The 11,726-nt window shown below is 37.4% G+C and overlaps 1 long non-coding RNA gene across 1 annotated transcript; it reads right to left on the bottom strand.

The window, feature by feature from the left end:
* Nucleotides 1–4,519: 4,519 nt before the first annotated feature.
* On the bottom strand, nt 4,520–11,170 carry LOC119265233. Its single transcript, XR_005131504.1, has 3 exons — nt 11,091–11,170; nt 8,136–8,281; nt 4,520–7,204 (listed from the first exon to the last, which is right to left on the bottom strand). It is a non-coding gene; the product is annotated as an uncharacterized LOC119265233 (long non-coding RNA).
* Nucleotides 11,171–11,726: the final 556 nt, after the last annotated feature.

Raw genomic sequence — 11,726 nt, 5'->3', positions numbered from 1 at the left:
TGGTGATTATATGCTTCATGGGGTGTTGATGGAAGTGTCACACCAGTGACATGCACAAAGCCTGAGAAGCACCGCCTGCACAGCCAAGTTTCTTTTAAAAGTAAAACCTACCTAATAAAATGCTGCCTTGGGATCTAAACACATTAAACTATCCATTTAAGCTCTGGTTCACCAGGCCACTGGGCTGGTTGATTATTCCACAAGAAAATTCTTATGTTGGCCACTAGGAAAGCCGCATAGTCCATTGACAACCCTAGGGAGAATGATCAAAGGCCTTTTTATTGCGAAAACTACAGAATTCTGCCTCTGTCAAGTCCTTTGATGTCTCTTATTTGCTCTTTGTCTGGGCATCTTTAATTAGGTACTGTGGGTTGCTTTGCTATTGTTTCCAGGGAGGAATTTCAAAGCCACAGGCTTCAGCTGTATTTTCAGAAAGAACATCTTGGTGTTCTCAGATTTGGTGGCTGTGGTTAAAAACTGGCACCACTGAAATGTGTGGCAGGAAAACTAAAGGATGGTCTACAGAAAGGAAGGAGGGAGGTTTGTGTGAGTGTGTTTGTTACAAAATCACACCAGTGTTCACTCTTTTGGTGGACTGCAGGCCTGCAGCAGTTACAGGTAAGACAGGAGCCATTACGTTTGCTCTTTTCTCTTAACATTACACCCCTTTTCTCCAAATATTTCCAAACAAATGAGCAAGTTTAGATGTTTTTGATCCCCAGACAACGACGGACACCCGTGTACCACATATAATCTGCCGAATAAAATGATGGCACTTGCAGCATCTGCTTGGTTGTATAGTTTGGAGCTGCAGCGTCATGCTGGAGAACATAGCCAGTAGGACTGAGGTAAAAAATGCTGCCAACAATGCAAATAAACAAAATGCAGAATAAGGATTTTCAAATCTTTAACACGTCTTGCTTTCCCCAAATGTGAGCATTCTCAATTACACTGGTGCAAACGTTTTCAACTGAGTTTTATTTTTCCATTTTGGAATTCACAAGCATTACTGTGGAATATATGTGTGAGGTGTGTAATGTTAGCTGGTATTGAATAGTTTAAAGCTTAAACTCAACAAAGTTCAAATTTTCTCTGTAATTCAGCTGCTGAAAAAATGGTTGGAAGTAAAGTGAAGGGATTGTAAAGAAACTCATTAACTGAAGATTTCTTTGCAGTGATGCAAATTAGAAGTCAGTATGTCTACAGCGTACGTTTCATTTGCTATCCAAAATGATCCGTTTTCCTTTCTAAAGTATGTTTTAGGTGAAAACTTTATCTCAGAACTACTGTAAAATAAATTCTGTTAATAAGCAGCATATTTCAGTTAATAGCTAACAGACATCTGGTTCCTATCACCATTTTTTAAAATGAAAGAATAGCTCAGTTCACCACGCTTTACTTTATATATACTATATACACAAGATATACTTTTAAAAAATCCACCTTTACTCCTACATAGTTAAAATCAATCCTATAGAATTCACTTTAATTCACTTTGCCTCTATAGAAGGAGCTTGAAGCTGGTGGTTAAAATGTGTCAAACCCCTTTTTTAAAACCATTTATTTCCACTTCGTTTGTCACACAATGAGCTATAATTGTCATCAGAATGAATTTTGAATATCTGGAAGGTCGTCAGGCGATGAGCGGGTGGAAATGTTAAAATAAAGTCAAGGTTCTGAAAATTTAAGTGCAATAAAATCAGCACATCACTAACGGCTCTTGGATCAACGCAAAAAGCTCCGCACCTCCACTGCGCCCCCTAGTGCTGAAGTTGTGTAATTGCTTGTAGTTAGTACGCGCAGCCCGATAACGGTGATCTTAAAGAAATGCTGCCATCTAGTGGCCTTTTCACTGATGTGCATGATCACAGGTTTTTGGTGGAGTTCTGCAGCAGGGTATAGCAAAAAGCCTCATTAACATTCACCAGTGGTTCTCAAACCAAAGTGCTCTGTTGAATACCCCATGATCACTAACTATGATGTATATGATGATAGCTAGTATAATTCTATATAATCATATAAGCTGCATAAACTGTAGTTGCATATTTATGACACACATTTCCATGCAACTCATAACACAATTGATAATGTCCATGTGTTATTTAGTAATTTAAAAAAAATGGTTTAGTAATTAGCCCTGTAAGAGAGGTATATCAAGGCAGGCTTTTTATAATAAGAATCTTCATACTGGCGGTAGAATAAAATAGCCTGTGTTTCTGTGAGCCAAGAAATTAGCCAGCCCTAAAAACTTCTGTGACCAACTGTAACATACACTACAAGTGAGCTATGTATGAGCTCTTCATAGTAAGAACCCTTAAAGGGGTTTCAAAATGCCAAGCATTATATTTGGCAACCCTCCCAGGACTAAGCACCAGGTGAACGGGATGCCATTCTATGCTAGATTAAAGGAAACTGTAAGGAAACTGCAAAGATATTTCCGTCTTTCAGCAGGGCACTGAACTCAAACTCAAACTGACAAGAGCTTAAAAAGCTACTGAGGTCATGTGATTCTTTTTATTCACTCTGATCATGTGCCTGCATAAAATTATTTAATAGGTCAAATTTGTTTGATTACATATCAGAAGTTGTACAACTTCCTTAAACCACTGAACAATTGATCCTGTTGCACAGCAAGGGGTATGAGAATCAGGGGCCCAGGGCAAGATAAGAATGGAGCCCCTTCAATGCAAATTTTAATTCCTCAAGCTAGCTATTATATCTAATATTTCTCCTTTTGAGATTTCTGTAAGAATATTATTTTTATCTCACTGATATTGGCAGATCATGTGTGAGTTTTTTTTTAAGAAATATGCCTAAAACAAGCAAATGTATCTGCAAATATAGTGAGATTTTGTACACAGCTGGTATGCTGTAACATGTGAGATTATTTTTTCTGGGAACTACATTAATTACATTTTGAAAGAAGTCATTTGTAACCTGAATTGTTACTTTTATCGAGTAATTACCCCAGCACTGGAGCTATCTAAACACTAACGCTAGCATTATGTTCAGTCTGCTGAGACCGTGCAGCACAATTTTAACTTTATTTTCTCTCTCAACTCCCAGAAAAGCACACCAAAGAACCTCCATAATGTTGATTATTGCTTTATTGCCTATGTCTTCATGCACTTGTGTCCTTGTGTCCATTATAACCATGACCCAGGGGCAAGAGTACATTGAAATGACTGAAAATAATGACTAAATTTGCAAATAACAGCAGTTTTAAACACAGCTTATACATACAGTATGTCTAGTCTGCACTTTCATGGAGGCCCTAAGCAGCTGCCTACCTTTGCTTAGGCCAGAAACTGCCCCTCTGCATAGCTATTTGCTCCAGAAACTGCCCCTCTGCATAGCTATTTGTTCATGTGGCTTTTGCTGAAAATCTTTGCATAATTTGGATTGTTGAGATGTAAACAATGTGATTCGTAGTGGGTTGATCTGAAATGGTTCATTGCAGACAAACTTAGCCCTCATGGTGGTGACAGGAACCAGGGTTTGCAATGTGTTCAATGCAAATATAGCCATTTTATTTACTATCCAAAACAACCTACACGTCTTAACTCTACATGTGAGTTGTGTCTGAGTTTGTGATTTAATGGGTATAATAGTAAAACATCAAGGACTATGATAAAGCATTTTCTTTCTGTATTGATTTGTTTTCCAATGACTTGCATGTACTTCCTCACCATGAATGTGTTATAAAATGTGTTTTAGGCCAAAAGCTTCTCAAAACTATCACAAAACAATGTCTCAGGCATCAGGCAGTGTATTCATAACCAGTTCATGCAATAGCTTTCTCTGTGGGAGCTTTTAATGGCATTCATGTGGCGTTTGGTTCCTATCACCACCACTGTGAAAAACTCTGACTAGGCCTATAAATTCACAGGCCTATGTATATTTTTCTAGCGTGGAGTCTCTGAATGACTTTCATTACATCTTAACAATGCAGAAATGCTGAATATTGACTTTTCAAATCACACTTGAAAAATCACTTTTATTATATTCTTATTGAGATATCAAAAGCTACAATTGCAAAGACATGATTATATATTTTATCACCAAACATACACCAAACAAGTTACACAAGCATATTCTGCTTTTTTACATTTACAGCTAGACAACAATGGAGAGTGTAAAGCAGGGAAGAGAGAGATGACCCACAAGTGACCCCAATCCCACGGTCAGCAGGGTCACGTTTCTCATTTGGAGACTGTGGCAGCCATGAAAGATGTGTGTGTGTGTGTGTGTGTGTGTGTGTGTGTGTGTGTGTGTGTGTGTAAGTGTGTGTGCATGTGTGTGGGGAACGAAAGAGGGTAGTGGTGTCTTATTAGCACCTAATGGTGCAGAGGGAGTCATCTCCTGGTTCCAAAACAGTGAGCCTACTTGCTTTATAGGTGATTTACAGGCTGTCACAAAACACCATTTAGGATGAGAGGGCAGAGCTTTTTATTTCTCTCTCTCTCTCTCTCTCTCTCTCTCTCTCTCTCTCTCTCTCTCTCTCTCTCTCTGTCTCTCTCTCTCTCTCTCTCTCTCTCTCTCACTCTCTCTCTCTCTCAAGACAAATAAAGCTTCCCATCTGACCAGAGCAATAGTAAATATGCAAGGGTTAATCCTGTTATCCTGTAAATGACCAGTTCACCTTAATAGACAAAAGGTCTTTGATATAAACCAGAACATATATAACAAACAGAATTAGACGGAATTAAATACATATCAAAGACTACAAGCACAATAAACCACCATAGAAGAGAAATATAGCCTGCTCATTTTGACTGGGCTTGTACACATACAATGAAATTTGCAAATGGAGAACAAAAAGCAGAAAAAATATTTTTATGTCATAAATGTATTTTCCCCTAGATGGCACTACAGGTCTGGTGAAGTTCTTCTCCAGAAACTCTTAAACCAGGACCTTTATTGCATGCAGAGTTCAGACACTGAATCACATAATTTAATCAAAAATAAGTGTATACTTTACTCTCTGCATGAACTACAACCACCTAAATGGTGACCAATGAATGTATATTAAAAAAATGTGCAGCATATGCTATACTGTAAAAAACAAAAAATAATCTTCATGCGATAACAAGCAGTTTAAGTGGTTTTATATAACTCGAATAAATACACTGATACCAAGTGTAGAAGCTAAAGGAAGCATGCTGAACAAACTGGCAAAAAGAAAACAGCATATATGTATGTTTCTCTGTAGAGGATGTGTTCACTTAATTTCCCTTAGAAAATCAACACAACAGGGGCACCCAAATTTTACATATGACAGTATATTACACTTGCAGAATCCTCTGGACTGGCTTACCACTAGATCACAGTGTATAATCGTCTATGTTCATTTTTGTTCAGTACAAATGTGAAGAATTTCCATTTCTATTCTTTTTTCCTTTTTCTCACTTTTTTGACTTTTTTGGCTTTATACTAAATATTTGTACTCAAGAAACTGAGTTTGTCCAAAACCAAAATGTTTTTACCTGTGCTGTATAGGCAGAATATGTTCAACAATTTACGACAATTCGCAATCTACACCACTCTTAGCAATAAAATCATGACTCTAATGTGTCACCTGTAGTTTGATATTAAAATTCCACACGCATTTTAAAAATACAGTTTTTCTGATCTATTCCTGAGTGTACAGGAGACGTGGAACGTGTGGTAGAGCAGGACAGTACCTTGGGTATCTGGTTTACTGTACCTGAGCTATGATGCCCTGCAAAGAAGTTGCACATGAGCCTGCTAGCCAGTGGGTGGACGAATGATAACCCTTTAAAATTTAAAATGTCAATGATCATGTGTTATTAACATCTTTTAAAACAGATACAGCGGGTGTAAACAGCCTAATAGCCTACAGTCTGCCTGCAAAGCATGCAACTACTAAGAAAAAGTCAAATAAAAAGTAGTAACACTGATGATAATTTTATATTCATTTAAATCGTAATAATAGATGGCTGGGATAGGCTCCAGCACCCCCCGGGACCCTTAGGGAGAATCGGATTAGAAGATGTGCTTGTGTGTGTGTGTGTGTGTGTGTGTGTGTGTGTAATGCATACTTAAAATAATATTCCTAAATTATTCTTAGTAAAGAGAATAGTTCTACATAACATCAAAAGGGGTTCTTTTATTGTGACGATGTCAAGTATGTAATAATAGAATAATAGAAGAACTTGTTTGGTGCTATATAGAACCCTTCTCAAAAAGGTTCTACATAGAACCATATTCAACAAATTCTCCATCAGTCTGAAGAATCTTTTCACAATGCAAAGAACAGTTGAATCCTGCAAAGCGTTCTCTGAATGTTCATGGTTCTGTACTAAAGAACCCTTGACAAACCATTATTTTTAAGTGTGATAGATTTTTGGTGTTACAAAAAATGTAAACAATTCTAATAAAAGCGTATCAATATAATTTCAGTGCTAAAATGACGTGGTAAATTTAGTCACTGATATTTTTTTCATGTCATCCCTAGCTTGTGGAGGTCAATAAGGTTTTAACCTGTTTCATGGTGTTGATATCCAGCGTATTAATAGCACTCAAAATATGAGTCCTCCTCTCTATACACCTTCATAACAACACCTCTATTTTCCAGAGAAAGTAGTGTAGAGGTGTAAATCTTTGACCTCACCACAATTTTAAGGCGATTAAGATTCGCTTTTCAGCATCATTTGATTTGATTACATTTGATTATTTCTGTACAACATATATCTTGAACGCAAAGATATGACTGAATGCACAAAGGGGAATTTACACTGTAACAGAAAACAGACAATAACATTATTTATTTCTCTCATTCGAAGCTTATTTGTAGTATCTAAATAATCCATGTGTGACAATGTTTTATTGGTCATACTGGGCCAAAAATTAACATAATTAACATAGTATTTTATAGAAGGGGTTCTGCCTTCTGCCCGATGACCACTGGGATAGGCTCTAGCACCTCCCGCGACCCTGAGGGAGAAGTGGCTGTGTGTGTGTATGTATAGAAGGGTTAACATCACCTTAAAACAACAAATATTATTTATACTATTATCGGACCTGCACCAGTTACAAAACTTCCTGAATAATTCAATCACTGAGATGTAAGCCATTTGTAATGATGGGGAGTGATGTTGAGGTGGACGCACGTGCGGAGACAAGCAAGGTTTATTATGGGCAAATCCAAAATCAGGGTCAAGACAGTCCAGGTTCAAGTGACCTATACGTAGAGCAGGAGAGACAGACATAATGTAAATAAACAGGTACACAAACAGCAGGGCTGGAAGAAAAACAACATACATCAAACCTCAAACATATCAAACAGCAAACAACATATAAAGCACAATCAAATATACAAACAAAGACCAGCGAAAACAAAGGGCAAACACAGGGCTTAAATACATGAGGGTAAACGAAGGACAGGTGGAAACACCGGTGGAGACAATCAGGGGTGGAGTCACAAAACAAGAGGGCAGGACTGAAAACCAAAACAAAAGCACATGGACAGGACTGGGAAGTAAACACAACAGGAGCGCATGGAGGAGTGGGAGGAGCCAAGCGTGACACCATTCAAAGTGCTTCGGAGTGGTTTAATATAAGACTTAATATAAGACGAAGACTTGGATGTTTCCAAGCGAATCTAATCATTTTACTTTTTATTTTACAGTCTAAAAAGACAAGTGAACCTACACGTCTTCTGTGTTTTATATGTAATGTTGAGCATTGTAAAACAGTGTAAATCTGGAGAAAAAAGCTTTCATTAGGGACCGTTATGCCTTGCATGTATAAAAAAAAATTACTAATAATTTTAGGCCAAGATGTTATCTCAAAACTATTGTAAAACAAGTGTAACAAAACTGTGACGCAACTTTTAGAGGCATTTGGATATCTACCCTTTGGATATCTCATTCCTTAGACCGCCACAAGTGTCTACGCTGGCATTTCACATCAAACCACTCTGAATGATTTGAGGAAGTACAGGTTAGATCTGCTTACTGGGCCTCTCCTCTGTGCAGTTTAGTGTATTTCTCTGCTCTAGCATACACACTTCATCTCATCATGTAATCATTAGGGGGTCAAGCATATAGCCTTGTGATACACCTGTGCTGAGAGAGAGCCACTGTGAGAGACCGATGCCCAGCCATACATACTGTTTCCTGTTTGTCAGTTCAGCAGTAGTTCAGGGAACCAGGGATGTTGAATGCTCAGCTGAAGTCCGCAAAACAGGATTCTGCTATGCGTGGGCTTCTGCAGTCCAGATGTTAAATGCCCTGAATGCAAACCATAGGGCATCCAGCTGAGGGGCAGTGACAGATATAGGGGTCCAATAAGTGATATTTTCCGTCAGACTTTCACAAAATAACATTAAAGAAAGGAGCATTTAACATGTATAAATCACAGTTGTTGCTAACAAAAACATGGGAAAATAGAGTATGAATTATTTCTCATCTATAGTTCATTGAAAGAGGTGGAGAAATGGTCAGAAATGAGGATTCTAAGCTTTCAATAAATACCATGTGTTCAAAAACAGATTTCACATTTTTGTTATTTCCTTATAACAAAATAAGCAGAAAAAAGTTCAAACAAGGAGCTACACAGAACATAAATCAAATCATTGCAGTTATATAGAAACTATGCATCTCCGTGTTTTTCCATTTTTATTGCTATACATCATTTGAGGACAGCAGCTGTCATTTCCATTATGTGACCGTTTCAGGAGGAATGGACCAACAGAAACAATCCAAAATGAATTGGAATAAAATCATAAAAGATAAACATTGTTTTCATTCTTCTGCAAAGTTACTGGTAACTGGTTGGTTTTGTTAGGAGAGGGAATGTAATTCAATGCATAAGTTACTATGGAATCAATTGTGTAAATACATTTTGCTGGTGTTGTTCAGTTTTTGACATAATTTGAAAATGTCTGTCCTTCACATTATGCGTACATTTCATGATGAATGGACCAAAAGAAATGACAAAATCTGGTTCCACTGACTCCTGTAAAGTTATTGTTTTGTAGAGGTTTTGTTCCGACAGCAGCGATTTGCATGGCACAACCTTGTATATAACTCTTGACTTGTAGGGGTCTGTATTATAGGAATGTAGTCAGCTGCAGTAATGAGAGGAGAGTAAAGAACAGAGCTGGGAAAAATTCAGCCTGGCACTGGAGTTAGTTCCACTTCATATGCCGTGACATGTGGTCAACCATGCGACAAGCATTTGTAACCAGCAAGTGTTGCCATTAGCGCTAATGTGAATGTAACAGGCTTACAGTTATTGAGGCAGGTCATTTTGTACTTTTTTTTGAAGGATGGATAATAGCAGCAGACTTAAAGCAGATGGGCACTGAGCGCTGAGCCAAGACGTGACTGAAAATGTCTGTGACACTGGAACTAGCTACATAGCGTGCTATAAATCCAGCTAAAACCAGATCCACTCAGATTTGGAGTTTTCCTCCTGCTGAAGTGGCCAATGAGTGAAATGTTATGAGTGCGTAACAACCATCCCAGTATGGCTTCTGATTTTAGGGTGCACATCATTTAGCAGTTCATGTACCAGCCAAGTGCATGAAAAAATGAACAGAAACAACCGTTTTTAGTCTGCAGATAATGTTTCACAAAAATCTACAGTTATTATCTAATTACAATATTAAATAGATTGACTCAGTTACACCATGAACAGAATTTGTATTGCTGTTGTTTTGCTATACTGTTCAAATATAATTATGTAATTACGTATTTGATTAAAGAATAAATTACATGGTGAATGGCATTTGTCTTCAGTTAATTTCTGTCCTGACAGGTTGGAGTCTGCACTTCTGACTTTGTCTATTTCTAACAACATTGAAAAATCACAAATTGATTTTCTTTCACAAAACAAAACACACAAACACAAAACTGGTATCAGTATAAATGAGACACTTTCATCATCAGAGTCTCATTGCTTGCTTCTGTGAGAAATAACTAATCAAATCAATCATATTACACTGTTTCATTATAACTAGCCATAACACTGAGTGTGTTCACACGCACTTAATAATCTGATAACTGCAGTAATATTTTGTCAGAAATCTGAGCAAAGTGTTTACATGCACTTGCGTAATCAGCTAATGGGGAAACTCCGGGTCTAAATGAGTCATGCTGACTTCGTGCTGCAAATTATTTTTCAACATTGCACCAAATTAGCTGAAAATATGAACATACATCATATAGAAAGTGAAAAATATTTAAATATGTTATTTCGTCAAGCATGTATTTGGTTTCAGTGTTGCTCCAAAAGTGTATTGCTTCTGTCTTGCAGCAACGCTGCTGATTATTTCTGGTACTGCGTCCAGCTCTCTTGATCAGTTTTCTTGATCTCTTTTCTAGACTTTACTCTGATCTTAGAAATCAGAGTATGTTGTTTACATGACCATTTAAATAATCAGATAACTGCAGAAATCATATTATGATTGGATTAATGAGTGCATGTACTTCTAAGGGTCAATCATAGCAGGTAGCCACAGTAGCAGGGTTGAAAAGAGACATACCTTAACTGATGCAACAAAGAAAGAGATATATCTCCACCTGGCCATGAGGGAGCCTGCAGTCGAAGCTCTGACAGCGGTCAGAGTGATAACTGCAGCTGATTAGTTCAGTCCAGCTGAAGAATTTAGAAGGGCTGACGAGCCCATTAAATGGAAAATGAACATTTTCCAGTGGGTGGAAAATGCTGTGATCCATTTTTCATTTTAGGCCCTGCGCATAAGGTTTAATTGCTTAAATAAATGAATGATAATGCTCAATAAAAAAAGTCTGCGAGTGAGCATTGTAATCATTGAGTATCCTCGCACTGCAACACATCTAAATTGGGGCAACCTGCATACCATTCATTACTTTCAATATAGACAGATATACAGTGGCTACAGTTGCTGAACAATTCCCCATAAACATATAAAAATATAATAAAGGGAAATAATAATGAGACAGGTATACTCTGCTGAATAATGATTTTCTTCTTGCTCCTCTATGCACATGCTGCAAAAGCTAAGACATACAGAACAATACTTTAAAATTTATACAGGAAATCAAAAATTAAACAACTCATCTCAAAATTAAGGCCCTCACCTCAACCGATGCAAGATTCAGATGAGAAATACCTGTCAGCAGCGGCGAGCAGCACTGACAGAACCGCAGGTGAAAAGTCGGTTAATATTTGACTTTCGTCCTGGGAAACAGATTCTGCAAACATTTGTGATGTTTTGCAAGCAGGCCTCATTATCATTTTCAAAGGCGCTGCATATAGTTGTTTGTCAGCTGAGCTGTCCAGCCTTTTCCCCCCTACGTGAAAAACACCATAAGGTCACAAATGAAACAGTAAAACTACTTTCAGTTTCTCAACATCTGTGGCAGTCAAGAGTTGCAAAACAATAATTAATTGCTATATGAATTCTTAATTCTGTGGCAGTGAATGGGAAATACCTGTTATTCTTGGTGTGCCTAAAATAATGCCTGTGTTAGATGTAATGGTTTTGAAAATGGGCTGCAAAAACCAAATACACATTAAACAAGAACATTTCACAAGAGCAGAGCTCTTTAGAATTAAATGCATTCATCTCTTAAAAATAAACATATTGGAAAAACATATACCACCTGCTCTTAAATTGTGTGAACGTTTTATGATGAATAGGCCAGTAGAAATGGTCTTAAATTACTTTCTACCTAAAACCTATAGCCGTAGACTTCTATGTTCTTTAAATTAGA

Source organism: Pygocentrus nattereri, chromosome 15, assembly GCF_015220715.1.
Source record: "Pygocentrus nattereri isolate fPygNat1 chromosome 15, fPygNat1.pri, whole genome shotgun sequence".
NCBI lineage: Eukaryota > Metazoa > Chordata > Actinopteri > Characiformes > Serrasalmidae > Pygocentrus > Pygocentrus nattereri.
Note: the sequence above shows the minus strand (reverse complement) of the source record. Positions and strands in the feature narration are given on the sequence as shown.